Source organism: Henckelia pumila, chromosome 4 (assembly GCF_033568475.1).
Source record: "Henckelia pumila isolate YLH828 chromosome 4, ASM3356847v2, whole genome shotgun sequence".
Taxonomy (NCBI): Eukaryota; Viridiplantae; Streptophyta; class Magnoliopsida; order Lamiales; family Gesneriaceae; genus Henckelia; species Henckelia pumila.
Window position 1 is genome coordinate 78,748,689 of NC_133123.1, and position 15,596 is coordinate 78,764,284.

Sequence of the window (15,596 nt, forward strand, 5' to 3'; positions counted from 1 at the left end):
TAATCCAAGAGAATTATCTATATTCCGCAATAACATAACATGAGTGTCAATCATCAAATTTAGCTAGTGGTTCAAAACTCCGGAGCATCTATTTCCATTTAAGAATTTTGGAATGTGCAAATCGTACAACATATCAACATTTTTCTATGAATGACACGCCGAACCATAATTTAAATACAATCTTCCATCCCAATTGTTCAGTGATATCATGTATACATTTATGAACTGAACAAAATCAAAGTCGGTGCCAATATAGTTCTCTGGTGGAAGTATGACGTATCACTTATCGTGCTACCAAACAACATATATGTACTCTCGACGATTGTTGTGATAGGGTCCTTGATTAAGCAACAATTCATCTGAAATATCAATCATCGTGCAACCGTCATTTGGTTCTTTAATTTTTATGTCTCCTGTATTTGCAATCCAATCCAAATATCTTCTAATTTTCATCGCCTTTCTCATCAGAGACCAAATTACAAAGACGCATATTCTTAGTCAATCTCAAAACTGTGCAATGTCTCCACATATACGACGAATTAATAGTGACATGAACAATGTCTTGCCTACCGCCTTTCGGAATAACATGAAAAATCTGTCGAAAATCTCGCCAAATACAACTATTTTGCCTCCAAAAAGGAAGTGAAAGCTTGAAGTATTTTCAAATCTTATTATGTCGTGTATGCTTCTGTTTAATAATTCAAAACAAAACTTGTGCATCATTGGAGCTTCATCTCATTTGATAAGTTTGGATTTCACGATAAGCTCCGCGATAGGACTCCCTTGTTTGATATTGCATGTTGAATTTTCGTTAGGATTGAAGGAAATTTCTCAACGAGGGGATGAACATTTCCACCAGGCAGAAAAAAAGATGTAATATCATTGGATGTCACGTTTAACACAATCTCTCCATTCGATCTCAAGCCTACCGATAGAGTCTTTCATATGAATGTTTTTTCAGTACCTCCATAACCCTATACAAAGAATACTCCACTCTGGTTTCAATTAATTGCAGTCATTATCGTGTCATATACTTGAGGTTGGTCACTGTTTAAATTTGTTTGGAGAAGATAAATTCTTGTAAGCAAACTCTTCTATTAGAAAAAAATGTCTTCTATTATTTTTAACAACAATTCTGTTTTACACACATATATCTCTGTGTGTGTGAAGACAAAAAAAATATCTGAAATTAAAAAGTAGTGATAAAATATGATCAAATTTCAAATTTTACACGAAAAATTGTACAGTATCATATATAACATTTATGGAAATTTTCACATATATGTCAAATTTCAAATTTCAACTGAAAATTAATAAATTATTATATATATAATTTATTAAAATTTTCACATATATATGGACGCGAAAAATTTAACTAAAATTTAAAATATTGATAACTTCCGATTAAATTTCACATTTTGAACGAATAAGTGGTATGATGTCATATATAAAAATATGAAAACTTTAACGCGCACACACACACACAGATATATATATATATATATTAAATGTAGAGTGAAATTAAAAACTAATGATAACATTGTATCAAATTTAAAATTTTGAACCAAAAATTAGAATATTATTCAAATATATATTTTATAAAAATGTTCGATATGTATGCAAACAAAAAATTTACTTGAAATTAAAAATTAATGATAATATACAATATAATTTTGAATTGAAAATTGGTATATTATCTATCATACATAAAATTTATGGAAATTTGAAAAAACAAAAATAATTAAAAAGTATAACAAAATTAAAATGTAGTTATAACGCCAAATCAAATTTAAATTTTGAATAAAAAATTGGTATGTTATCATGTATAACATTTAGGAAAAGTTTCACGCATATACATATATGTGAAATTATGTATATATATACACAAAAATTAACTTAAATTAAAAAATAATGATAATATCTTATCAAATTTCATATTGTGAACAAAAAAAATATATTATCATCTATATCTATATATATATATATATATAAAAGCAGAGTTTTTACTAAATATATCAGTTTCCCGCCAAAACATACTTACTATAAATGAAAATTATGGATGAAATTTTGTTAAAACTATAGATAATGTTTTCGGTTTAAATAATAATAATAATATGATAATTAGGGTTATAGATAATGTATTCGGTTCAAATAATACTAATAATATTTTTGGTTAAATTTGTAAAAAAAAAATTATACTTATTACTTTTATCAATGTTTGTTTTTTAATTTCAATTGATTTATTGTGTCCATATACAAATTAATCTTACCAAAAATATCGTAAATAATTTAAATATCGTGTATATATATGTCAAATTAATCATAAAAAATTTACGACACAACCTAAAACATTTATATATACTTACATATAGTTTTCATAAATGATATATATATATATATATATATATATATATATATATATATATATATATATATATAGAATTTTGATATGGTGAGCACCTATCATGCGCACTTATGTGTGCATCTGCTGATGTGGCGTTCACCTATTGAATGTTTCAATATTTTAGGTTTCAAAATTTTTTTTATATCATGATATTTTGTTCAAAATTTATCTGATGTTTCAAAATTTTAAAATTTTTGATTCAAAATTTAAAATTTTTTAATGTACCAATGTACGGTTCAAAATTTGAAATTTGATCGTATTATCGCCGTTTTTTATTTCAGTTAAATTTTATATTCATATATATAAGTGAAAATTTTCATAAATGTTATATATGATAATATACCAATTTTTTGTTCAAATTTGAAATTTGATTGGATGTTTGTATGTTATCAATACTTTATAATTTCAATTAATTTTTGGTCAAATATGTAAAAAAAAAATTGTAAATTTTATATATAATAATGTACCAATTTTTGGTTTAAATATTGAAATTTCAAAGTATGCTATTAATAATTTATAATTTCTGCTAATTTTTTTTGTAACCATGTATATGTGTAAATTTCAATTAATTTCAGTTAAATTTTTTTGCCCCTATATATGTTAAAATTTGCATAAATGCTATAAATGATAATTAGGTTTTGCTTAAGATAATCGATGTTATGGCTGGAACCACCTGAAAAATATAGGATGCATTAAAATATATACAATGATGTATCATTTTATTCAATTTATGTTATTATTTTGAGTGTTGTGTTACTTTTATATTTTAGTTATCACTAATATTTATCATATTAAATATATAAAAAAATTTATATAATATTACGTTTTTTTTAATTTTTAAAAGAGTATCGTTGTGAATGTTTGATATATTCATTGTTAGTAAATCAATTTTATATGTATATTAATTATAAACTTGATATAAATTTTTTATGATATATATTCTAAAAAATAATAATAATTTTTCATTTATTAAAATATTAATACTCCGTGCAAAGCACGGGGTGAAATACTAGTGTATAGAGTATTAGAGTTTTTAAAAATTTCCCCATATATACCAAATTTCAATTTTTTTACCAAAAATTGATATTATCATATATAGTATTTATGAAAATTTTTACATATATATGAATAAAAATTAAAATTAGTGATAAGATTCGATCAAATTTCAAATCTTAAACCAAAAACTATGACATTAGTCGTGTATAACTGAAACGACCCTAACTCTCTAAATATAAATAAATATGCGGAAAAATTTTTTTTTTACACTTACTAAGTAAAAATATGTACATACATGCCCATACATATATGCACAGAATAAATAGATTAAAAAATAAATAACTTAAACAAAAATGCAACCTTTAATAAATTAAATATCTGAGTCAAACATTTAATAAAATACTGACATAAGCAAAATAAATAAAATTTGCATGCACTAAAAATATTTAAATAAAATGAGTAATAATATCCACCACTGAAAATAAATAAAATGTATGACATGATAAAAATATTCAAAACATGACGTAGACTCAGACAACGGTCACGAGGTTACTGCATGTCCGCTCATAGGTCCTCGCCGCCGGTGGGTACTACATCTTCCTCTACGTACTCACCTGCACCATATCAGTGTAGTGAGCCTAGAGGCCCAATATGCTAACATAACAAGGGTTTAAAATAATTTAAATCAATTTAATACTAATACATAACATATACATGAATGAGCATGCTTAAAAATATCATGAACATAACATAAACTTAAATTAAACTTGAATATCATAATAATACATAAACATTGTTGAACAAAGTATTTTCTAACATCGAAAGGTTGTATCCATAGTGTAACCATACATACATTAAATACTGATCAGCGTGGTAAACCAATGTACGTGGCGGTGACGAATCACCTCTTAAATTGGCAGTAAACTGCCCTTCAATAGTTCACATATGGGGACGAATCCCCCTTAAATTGTCACACTACTTCAACTTCCAACATAAAATTATTTTCTTTTGCTCAACCTTAAACATTAAATCATGCATAAAAATTATTTCATGAATGCATGTACTTAAATAAAATGTGTGTCCTTCATATATATTTAATTTAATTTCTTACTAACATATAAATATTAAAAATAACTTCCATGCATAAAAATAATTAAATATATATTCAGGACACATGCAATTTCTCATGGGTTGTACTGAACTGCTGGCCCTAACACTCAAGCCCAATTTCTTAAATTCTGGCCCATTAACACTGAGACTGGCCCATTAACACATTTCTAAGCCCAATAAAAATTTCCTGGCCCAATAACACTCTATTCTGGCCCAATGGGCCCAAAAGCCCAAAGACTGGCCCAATAATTTCCATGGGCTCTAAAGCCCATAAAAATTAGTGGACTAACTTAAATTAATTATTTAAGCCCACTAAGAAAATTTAATATAGCCCATTAATTTAATTAAACTAATTAGCCCAATTAAACACTTAGACTTATTAATTAACTTAAAAATAAAATACCCGAGCCCAACTAACTTGACCCGGACCCGGACCCAACTAACATAACCCAAGACCCACTGACTTGACCCGGACCACCAACCCGACCCGGACCCATCACTGAAACCCTAAACCCGTCGCCCCTCCTCTATTCCTCTCGGCCGCGAGCAGCAGCCACTCCATGGCTGCTGCCGGCCTGCTCCGGCCGCCCAGACGTAGCCCACGTCTGGGCGGTCCTAACCTGACCAAGGCCCCGACCCCATGCAGCCCCACGCATAGAGGCCGAACCCCCTTCCATCGAACCCTAACCTGAGCACACATAAGGCCGATCTTGCACCAGCCCTTTCCTGGGCTCGTTTGGCTCGAACCACTCGAGCCACTCGAGTCCAAACCACCCTCACACAGCCTAGGAACCCCTGGCCAGCAGCTGGATGCACCCATGGCTAAAAAAACGTGAGCATGATTCAACCCATCCAAGAACAAGGCGCATAACAACAAAACCAATCGATTTTTCTGAAAATTTCTTGAATAATTCTGATAATCACACACACACGCATAAACACTGATATGGCATCAAAAAAATCGAAAGGAAACATGCCTAGCACCGAAGATTGAAGAGAAGTAGGCGTAGATGACGATTCCGGGACGACGGGGCGACGATGACACAACTTGGAAGCTTCAAAATCGTGGCTATGGAGTCCTTAGAGATGCTAGCCGATGAAGAAGATGAAGAACAAGGAGGTGGCGGCTGAATGCTTTGGGTCGTGGGGTTTGGGGGTAGAATTAGGGTGTTTTTAATTAAAATAAAGTTTTGGAATAATTAAAAATATTAATAAGGATTTTAATTATGAAATATATAACTTAAAAGCTCTAAATAATAATTAAAATCTGATAACTTTAATAAAATCCCGAAATATATAATTAAGGAAATTTTAAAGATAATAAAAAGTCATTATTTTGGCTTATCTATATCTATATATATATAATAACTGAGTTTTTGCCATTTTTGGCAAAATCCCGCCAAAATCATATTGCCAAAAACGGAAATAGTATTATGTTAATTAATTACATATAATTAAGTGAAAAATAAATTTTTAAATAATGCATAGATGATATATACACGTATATATAAATATAGATTGATATATAGATAAAATAATGTTGCTAAATTACCATATATTTATAAATCTAAATTCCATGATTTCATGTATTCCATATATGATTATTGATTTCCAAAGAAGTTAAAAATGAATTCCATGATTTCGTATATTCCATATATGATTATTGATTTCCAAAAAAATTAAAAATCATTTTTTTAGATTAAAAAAATCTCGCTTAATACTTTCATATATTTATATACATGCACAATATTTCATTTTCAAATTGACAATTACACATCTAAAATTTAAGAAATCAATCCTGATTTGTATTTCCGAATGAAGTTTGGATATTTAAAGCTATTTTTTATATATAGCATATGTTTATACGACATATTCATATTTTTTCACTATTTAATTAGGGTCCGTTGATTTCATTAAATTTTTTTAAAAATAAGTGTTTTTTTAAGTTGTGTTGAATCCGATATTTTGGTGATAACAAACAACAACTCATTGTATAGGAATGTGCTGCCAACCATTGTATTTCAGGAATCTACTACAACTTCTACCGGAAGCTTGTCAACCGCCTTTGCTCTCGACCGGCTGAAGTCACAAGCCTATCGACTGGCTATCAAAACCAGCCGAGGATAAATCTATCTACCGGAAGCTTGTCAACCGCCTTTGTCTCTCGACCGGTTGAAGTCACAAGCTTATCGACTGGTTATCAAAACCAGCAGAGGATAAATCTATCTACCGGAAGCTTGTCAACCGCCTTTGTCTCTCGACCGGTTGAAGTCACAAGCTTATCGACTGGTTATTCAAACCAGCAGAGGACAAATATCTCTACAGGTAGAATGCCAACTGCCTATCAGGATATCTCAAGACAAGTACCTGTGACAAGACGTTCTTTGCAAGATCTTTTATTAAAAGCAGAACCGGCGTGTCAGAAGATATGTTGACTCCTGCAATCGAGACAACAGGTTGCACCAAAATGGCAAAAACACAGAATGACTACAGATAAAGCATTCGACCGTTTATTCCAGTTTTGGACCCTGGAAGTTGTCTGCAGTGTACGATCTTCATGCAGAATCATCAATGCATTTATGAGCATTAAATGTGCATTCAATGCAGCATCAGAACGTTCAAAATAAAGACGTTGATGATTGACCTATATAAAGGGAAGATTGCTCAAGAAGTAAAGACAACAAAGAGAGACAAGCAATTCAGAAAAATCTCAATCAACTCAATCACTTGAATAATATCAGAAGTCCTCATCTGATATACTTGAGAACACTTACAAGATCATTCATTTGCTGCTCAAATAAACCCTCGCCTACAGTTCACATATCTGATCGTCAAGGATCATCCTAGGGTTTTCAAGCCTCTCGACCGCTCTGCAGTTTGAGAAGCTCAACTCAACTATACTCATTGTTGAAGAGAATTGAAGCTACTCTGAAAGCTTCCACCAGTCTGATAAGAACTGAGAATCTTATCTGTGTAAATCTAGGAGTTTCGGATTAGGCATTGGATAAGTCCTAAGTCTGAAGTGGGTGTATTACAAGACGTTGTAATAACCAAAGTCTTCTAGTGAATTCCTTCCTAAGGGGAGACGTAGAAGGATTAAGCCTTCGAACTTTCATAAATCGTGCCTTAGTCTTTACTGCTATTTATCTTACATTCTGCTCATACATTGCATTATAAACTTTGCATCACTAAAACCTCTGAACTATTTCCGCACTATTTAAGTTGTTCAAACCGTTTTAGAAGTTGAGAAAACAGATTAAGTGAACTAAACCTCACTTGATCATTTTGAAGAAGAAGAAGAAAAGTTTCAGAGTGTATTCACCCCCCCTACCCTCTGAACCGATCCCAACAAGTGGTATCAGAGCGGGTTCCTCTCTCAACTGCTGATCTGAAGTTTTAAAATCATGACTTCTTTCAACAGAATTCCTATGTTTTCTAAAGAAGAGTATGATGATTGGAAAATTCGCATGCAGGCACATCTTGCAGCACAGGATGATGACATGCTATATGTCATAACAGACGGTCCTATCAAAATTATGAAGGTCAACCCAGCTCTAGCCGATGGTGCAGGACAAATGATTGAGAAACCAAGAGCTGAGTGGACCACTGAGGACAAAAAGAAGGCCAATCTTGACAATGTGGCCCGGACATCCTATACAAAACACTGGATAAGAATATGTTCAGCAAAATCAAGTCATGTTCCACAGCAAAGGAGATTTGGGAGAAGCTCACTCAGCTATGTGAAGGGAATGACCAGACAAAGGAAAACAAGCTCACTTTGGCCATTCAAAAATATGACAACGCCAAAATGAAGCCAGGGGAAACCATGGCTGAATTTGATGAACGGTTCAGTAGTATCATCTGTGATCTTATTGCTTTAGGTAAAACTTATACTAACCGTGAAATTGCTGTGAAGGTTATGAGAGCTTTACCCAAAGAATGGGAGATCAAGACAGTGGCCATGAGAGAGTCAAAAGACTTAAGCAAGGTTGAACTGCATGATCTCTTTGCAGATCTCAAAGCCTACGAGTTCGAGCTCAACATGAGAACAGAAGATGAACCATCTACTTCTCAACCAACCAAGGCCTTAACCTCAACCGTGATATGTCCACCGGTCGAGGAAGCTCCAAAGAGATCAGCTGAGCAAATCAGCAATGAAGCCATGACACTCTTTGTCAAGAAATTTGGTAGATTTATGAGTAAAAACAATTCTAAATTTAAAAATTATCATAAATCGGACCATACAAAGGATGGTCCTACTTGTTTTAACTGTGGCAAGTCAGGCCACTTCATTGCAGACTGCACCAAGCCTAAGAACAATGATCAGAAGCAATTCTTCGAAAGAAGAAGGGGTAAGGAGGATAAAAGGACGTTTAGAAAAGGAAGAGACCAAAGGGTTCTAGTAGCAGACGAAAGCAAAAGCAAGTGGGCTGAGTCTGACTCTGACAACTCCAATACCGGAAGCTCTTCAGATGACAGCGATGATGAAAAAGTGGAATGCCTTATGGCCGACATCGAAGAAGAAGCTGAGGAGGTATTTGACTTTGGCTCACCTGAATTTACTCACAGTGATTTAGTTACTGCTTTACACGAAATGGCTAATGAATACAAAGCATTATCCAAGGAGTTCGAGGAAGTAAAGGCAGAAAGAGCTGACCTAAAAGATAAGTCGAGAAAATCAAGCTGCATGCAGCAAAAAGAGCTTGATGGTCTTAAGGTCAAGCTAAGTCTGCTGGCTACTGAGAACGACACCTTGAAAAGAGTATTCCAAGCTACCTTGATTGAGAATAAAAAACTACTTGAAACCATTAAGGCTTGGAATAAATCTTCTGTAACCATTGACAAGATTCAAGAAATCCAAAGACCGGTACATGATAAAACCGGTCTAGGGTTTGGAACAAATGAACAGTCTATGGAATCCTGTATTCAGTCAAGCCTGGACAAAGGCAATCTTAACAAAATAAGATTTGTCAGGTCCAGCACGATATATGAACACGATAAGTGCAGCTTTGACAAAAATCAGAAAGTATCTAACGAACGAAGCTCTAAGCATAGAGGGCTGGGATATGTGGATCCCCAGACCTCTAATCAAAGAGGAACTTGGATCAAACCAAAACCTAATGAAAGAAGAAAGGGAAACCAATCTAATTTCAAAAGGCCATGGAATGAGTCTAACTACTCTAAGAAAAGATGGTCAAAGGAGAAGCCTTACCAGTGCTTTAATTGCAGGCCAGTTCAAAAGAGGTACAGGCTAACTGATGAAAATCAAAAAGGCAAGCAGCACACAGCAACCTCACAAGCACACACATTTACTGCCTATCGACCGCACAGATTTCTGGACACACACACGGGCAAACCTGTAAGGGTGTTCCAGGTATGGGTCCCGAAAGGGCTAATCCGACCTGGACCCTACTAGATATGGGTACCAAAGTTCTTCACTCTTTGCAGGTACTAAAAGTCCAAACGGGCGAGAAAACCACTTCTATCAAGGACACTACCTGGTATTTAGATAGCGGTTGCTCACGACACATGACAGGGAATCCAGAACTTCTAACAGAAGTGGTGTTGTGCAAAGGACCAAAGATCAGCTTTGGAGACAACTCCAAAGGTAAAACCGTGGGTAAGGGTAAGATTATCCATGGTAACATCATTATTAAAGATGTGTTACTTGTTGACAAACTATGCTATAATTTGATAAGTATTAGTCAATTATGTGACAATGATCATTCGGTCGAGTTTCACAAACACACTTGCCTCATAAAAAATGACAAAGGTGAGACTCTTATGACCGGTGTACGAGACCTAAACACCTACAAGGTAAACTGGTCTTGCTCACATATTTCTTCACCTACTTGTCTTACTGCTCATCATGATAAACATTGGTTGTGGCATAAGCGGTTAAATCATCTAAATTTTAAGTCCATTTTTAACTTGAGGAAGCATGATTTGGTTTCTGGTCTGCCCGAAGGAGATTTTATAAAAGACAAAGTTTGTCCTGCTTGTCAACTAGGAAAGCAGGTGAGAGCAACCTTTAAAAATAAAGGGTGTATGTCTTCTTCCAAATGTTTAGACTTACTTCACATGGACCTATTTGGTCCTATACCAGTAAGAAGCATAGGGGGAATGAGATATGCTCTTGTTGTTATTGATGACTTTTCTCGATTTACTTGGGTCATCTTTCTCTCTTCAAAAGATCAAACTGCACCTCACCTGATTAAGCTTTTTAAACGCTTGCAAAATGAACAATCTACTGTGATAGATAGAATCAGGAGTGATAGAGGGACTGAATTTTTAAACACCACTCTTATGACTTATCTAGATGATCAGGGAATCAAGCATGAGTTGTCAGCTGCTAGATCCCCACAGCAAAATGGGGTGGCTGAAAGAAGGAACCGTACTTTAAAAGAAGCAGCTAGAACTATGATTGCTGATTCAAATGTTTCTCAAAGGCTTTGGGCAGAAGCAGTTAACACAGCTTGCTATACTCAAAACAGATCTATGATTAATAAACGATTTAACAAAACTCCATATGAGATCTGGAATGACACAAAACCTGATATTTCATACTTCAAAATTTTTGGGTGCAAATGCTTTATCCACAACAATGGCAAAAACCATTTGACAGCCTTCGATGCCAAAGCAGACGAAGGAACTTTTATTGGTTACTCAGCCGTTAGCAGAGCTTATCGAGTGTTCAATCAAAGATCACTAACGGTCGAGGAAACCATTCATGTTGTTTTTGATGAATCTACTCTTTGTACAGAACAAACTCAAGGGAGCATAAATGATCTGAGTCATAGACTGGAAAACACAAATCTACAGGAAGAGAGTGACAGTGATCTATATCCTCCAAAGAAGGATGATCCAGTTCCCTCTACCGGGTGTGATCAAACAAGGCCAGAAATGGATCCACCGGTTGATAACAATCCTCCAGCCAATGATGATCCAGTAAACGAGGACGTTCGTCAACCAATTGATGACAACCCTTTAGGGAATTATTTTAGGTGGAACAAAGATCATCCACCTGGGTTGGTCATAGGTGACCCTTCTGCTCCTCGAAAAACACGTGGTCAAATGATTAATGAATTCTTGCATGCAGCTTTCATATCTCAGGTAGAGCCCAAAAAGATAGATGAAGCTCTATCAGATGCCAGCTGGATTGAAGCTATGCAAGAAGAGTTGAATCAATTCACCCGCAACAATGTTTGGCATCTAGTTCCTCGACCGGAAAATCAAAATGTGATTGGAACTAGATGGGTGTTTCGTAACAAGCTCGATGAACATGGCACTGTTGTGCGTAACAAAGCTCGACTTGTTGCCCAAGGATTCAGACAAGAAGAAGGCATAGACTTTGAGGAATCCTTCGCGCCAGTTGCAAGACTAGAAGCAATCCGCATCTTTCTTGCCTATGCAGCTTTCAATGACTTTAAAGTTTATCAAATGGATGTCAAGTCTGCATTCCTCAATGGTCTACTTCAAGAAGAGGTGTACGTTGAACAACCACCAGGTTTTGTCAATCCTACTCATCCTCAATATATCTATAAACTTGACAAAGCCCTCTATGGATTAAAACAAGCACCGCGTGCATGGTACGATACATTACTAAAATTTTTACTAGAACATGATTTCCAAATTGGAACGGTCGATAAGACCTTGTTTAAATTTGTAAAAGGTGATCATGTGTTACTAGTACAAATCTATGTTGATGACATTATATTTGGGTCAACTAACCCCAAGTTGTGCTCAAAGTTCTCTAAGATGATGCAGGAGAAATTTGAAATGAGCATGATGGGCGAGCTAAATTTCTTTCTTGGATTGCAAGTAAAGCAACTTGAAACTGGAATATTTATCAATCAATCCAAATATGCCAAGGAATTGGTAAAGAAGTTTGGAATGGAACAGTGCTCAACTGTATCTACCCCCATGAGTACATCAATTAAGCTTGATAAAGATGAAGGGGGAATCCCGGTCGAGGTAACCATGTATCGAGGCCTTATTGGTTCACTGCTCTATTTGACTGCCAGTCGACCGGATATCATGTATTCAGTTTGTTTATGTGCTAGATTTCAAGCTGCACCTAAGCAATCTCATTTCATTGCTACCAAACGAATACTTAAATATATTAAAGGAACTACTAATGTGGGTCTTTGGTATCCCAAAGAATCAAATCTCAATCTTATTGGCTATTCAGATGCAGATTATGCAGGTTGTAGAATTGATCGCAAAAGTACAAGTGACACATGTCAATTCCTTGGAGATAGACTAATTTCGTGGTCAAGTAAGAAGCAGACATCAATTGCTACCTCGACCGCCGAAGCAGAATACCTTGCTGCTGGCAGCTGTTGTGCTCAAATACTCTGGATTCAACAGCAGCTTAATGATTATGGGATTCGGTTGAGTGAAGCTCCAATCTACTGTGACAATACAAGTGCCATAGCCATCACTCACAATCCAGTGATGCACTCTAGGACAAAGCACATTGATGTCAGGCATCACTTTATCCGAGATCATGTCTTAAAGAAGGAAATCAGGCTGGAATACATCTCTACCGATCAGCAAGCAGCAGACATATTCACCAAGCCTCTACCGGACGCTAAGTTTTCATATTTTCGAAATATTCTTGGCTTAGTAGATTTAAGTTAGTATGCATGTGTTTAGGGGGAATGATTGTCAATATGACATTAATAGATTAGCTGTTACGTTGCCATAAATATTGGCATATCATCCGCCTTTAACTAGTCTCTGACAGGCTTCGTACTAGCAGCTTGGTGCTTTGAACCAAATGACATTAATTGGGCGCCGTGATTATGCTCTTCAAAACTTTTTGAATTTCAAAAATACTTTTCATGACATCACCCTATGGCCCATAGGTTCCTATATATACTTCTTTACACTCGTATATCAATCTTTCACCTTTGCTAAAAGCTTTCATATTGTATTAAACGCATCATCGAATTACTCTCTAGATTTTGCTTACTCTCTGCTCGAGTTCTTATCTACAGCTATCATGTCGATCCAGAAGACTTGCCTCGCAATCAACTTTGATTCCGTTGTTAAGGCAAACAACGCAGGAATATCTGAGGTCTTCACCATGCTTGAAGCCTCTGGACTGAAGAAATTTCTGGAATGCAGCGCCATCTGCGATTTGCCTGTTTTGAAGGAGTTCTTCGCAACCGCTCAAATCGAGCATGGGACTATCAAATGCTTGATCAAGACAGAGGTCTACTCCTTCAATCAGAAGTTCTTCGCCAGCACATTTGATCTGCCCTCCAGGGTTTGACAAAATGCACGGATCTTCCAGATGGTAACTGCTCTTATTGGTTGAAGGAGTTCTCAACTACTGATGCTCCGATCAAACTGCCGGCCCAGAAGACATCTCTCAAAGCTCCATTCAGGCTACTGACTAATATCGTGGCCAAGAATCTTCTGGCCAAGGCTGGATCTTACGACAAGGTGACGCTGGAGAAATTTCAATACATGGCTTGTATTGCCTCCAAGATCAACATAAACTGGTCAGACATTCTGTTCAATATTCTATGTGAAATGATCAGGGGCAAAGGGCAATCCGAGGGATTTGCTTTGCAAATCTGCCACATCTTGGGCGTCCTTGGAGTGGACTTTTCCAAGACTGAGCCTCTGCATCCCACCAAATGGCTCAACAAGTCTACGATTCTCAAATTCCTGAACAAGAAAGAGACTGCGGTCGACACCTTGCCCTCAACCGCAAAGGTTATTGCTATCCCTCAACCGCTTTCAACGGTTCCGATCGTGGCCAAACCAGTCCATACCAAAAAGTCTGCCAAGCGTCAACTGATCATCGAATCTGACTTTGAAGATGAATCACGTGAGAATGTTCCACTGATTCAAGCTTTCAGCAAGTCATCCCCTTCGGTCTCCAAAGCAGCTGTGTCATCCACGCCTGCAGGCGAGAAGAAGAGGCAGCACAAGAAGCTAAAGTCTCTTTCTGGACTTGCTCCTACCCTGCCAACGGTCGAGACTACTACCGTTGTTGCTTCTACTGCTCCTCGTCCTACAAAGGGTGTGATAATCCGGGAAGGTGCCTCATCAGCTCCTGAGGTCACTCTAGCTGATCCCAAAGACAAAGGGAAAGGTGTGATGATCTACACACCCAAGGCTCAACCAGCAGCTACGATAGAACTCAATATGATCATCTCTCACGTGCTCCGTACTGTCAAGCGTCATCTACAACGTTTTGACAGATGGCATCACTCCCGCACTCACTTGACACTCGCTCAAATATTTCCTAAATGGAAATCTCTAAACGTCATTGAGCAGAAGATGCTTCTATTTGCTGATACTGAAGACATCGTGGAGGCTCTGGGAAGAAGACATCTCATAGACTTGAAGCTTCGAGGAAGCCTGCTATCTCTGCTAATTAATGAGCGTGTCAAGAATTTCAAATCCAAGAGTCCTACCGCTGCCGATGACTTTGTGATTTTGACTGGACTACAGGATAGTCTACGTCAAATCACTCAACTACTTCAGCACTTCCAAGCTCTCAACAATGTCAAAACACCAGCTTCAGCAGCCTGTTTACAAGCTTATGTGCTGGAAGCACAAGTGATGATGAAAACCTTTCTCACTCAAGATCAGGGTGAAGAAGACGTCTATGCTCTCCCTTCTTCAGATGGGATTCTGACCGATCTCATCACTGCTGACCTCTTTAAATCATCTGCTCTAAGATCGAATGTGGCAGCATCTGCATCGGTCGACCCCTCCTCAACCGCAGTCCAAGCAGTTACTCAACCGGAAGCAGTTGTGATTGCTCACTCCTCTCCAGTGACGACCGCTCACACTTCTCCCGGTCATTCACAAGATGTTTTAGAAGTGATTGCACAAGAGATACCTGTCACCTCTGTGACAGAGGCTCCTTGCAGTAGTGAAGCAACAGTGCCCCCAACGGAGATATCAAACACTATTGTATCACCTGCATCTCCAGAACAGCAAGTGACTGATGCTGTTCCAGCACTTCAACCGTCTCCATCTACTGAAAAGTTTATGGAAGATCTCATTATGGATGAACCAAGTGCTGATCCTGGTACTCCACCAACCATTTTGGCTGCAG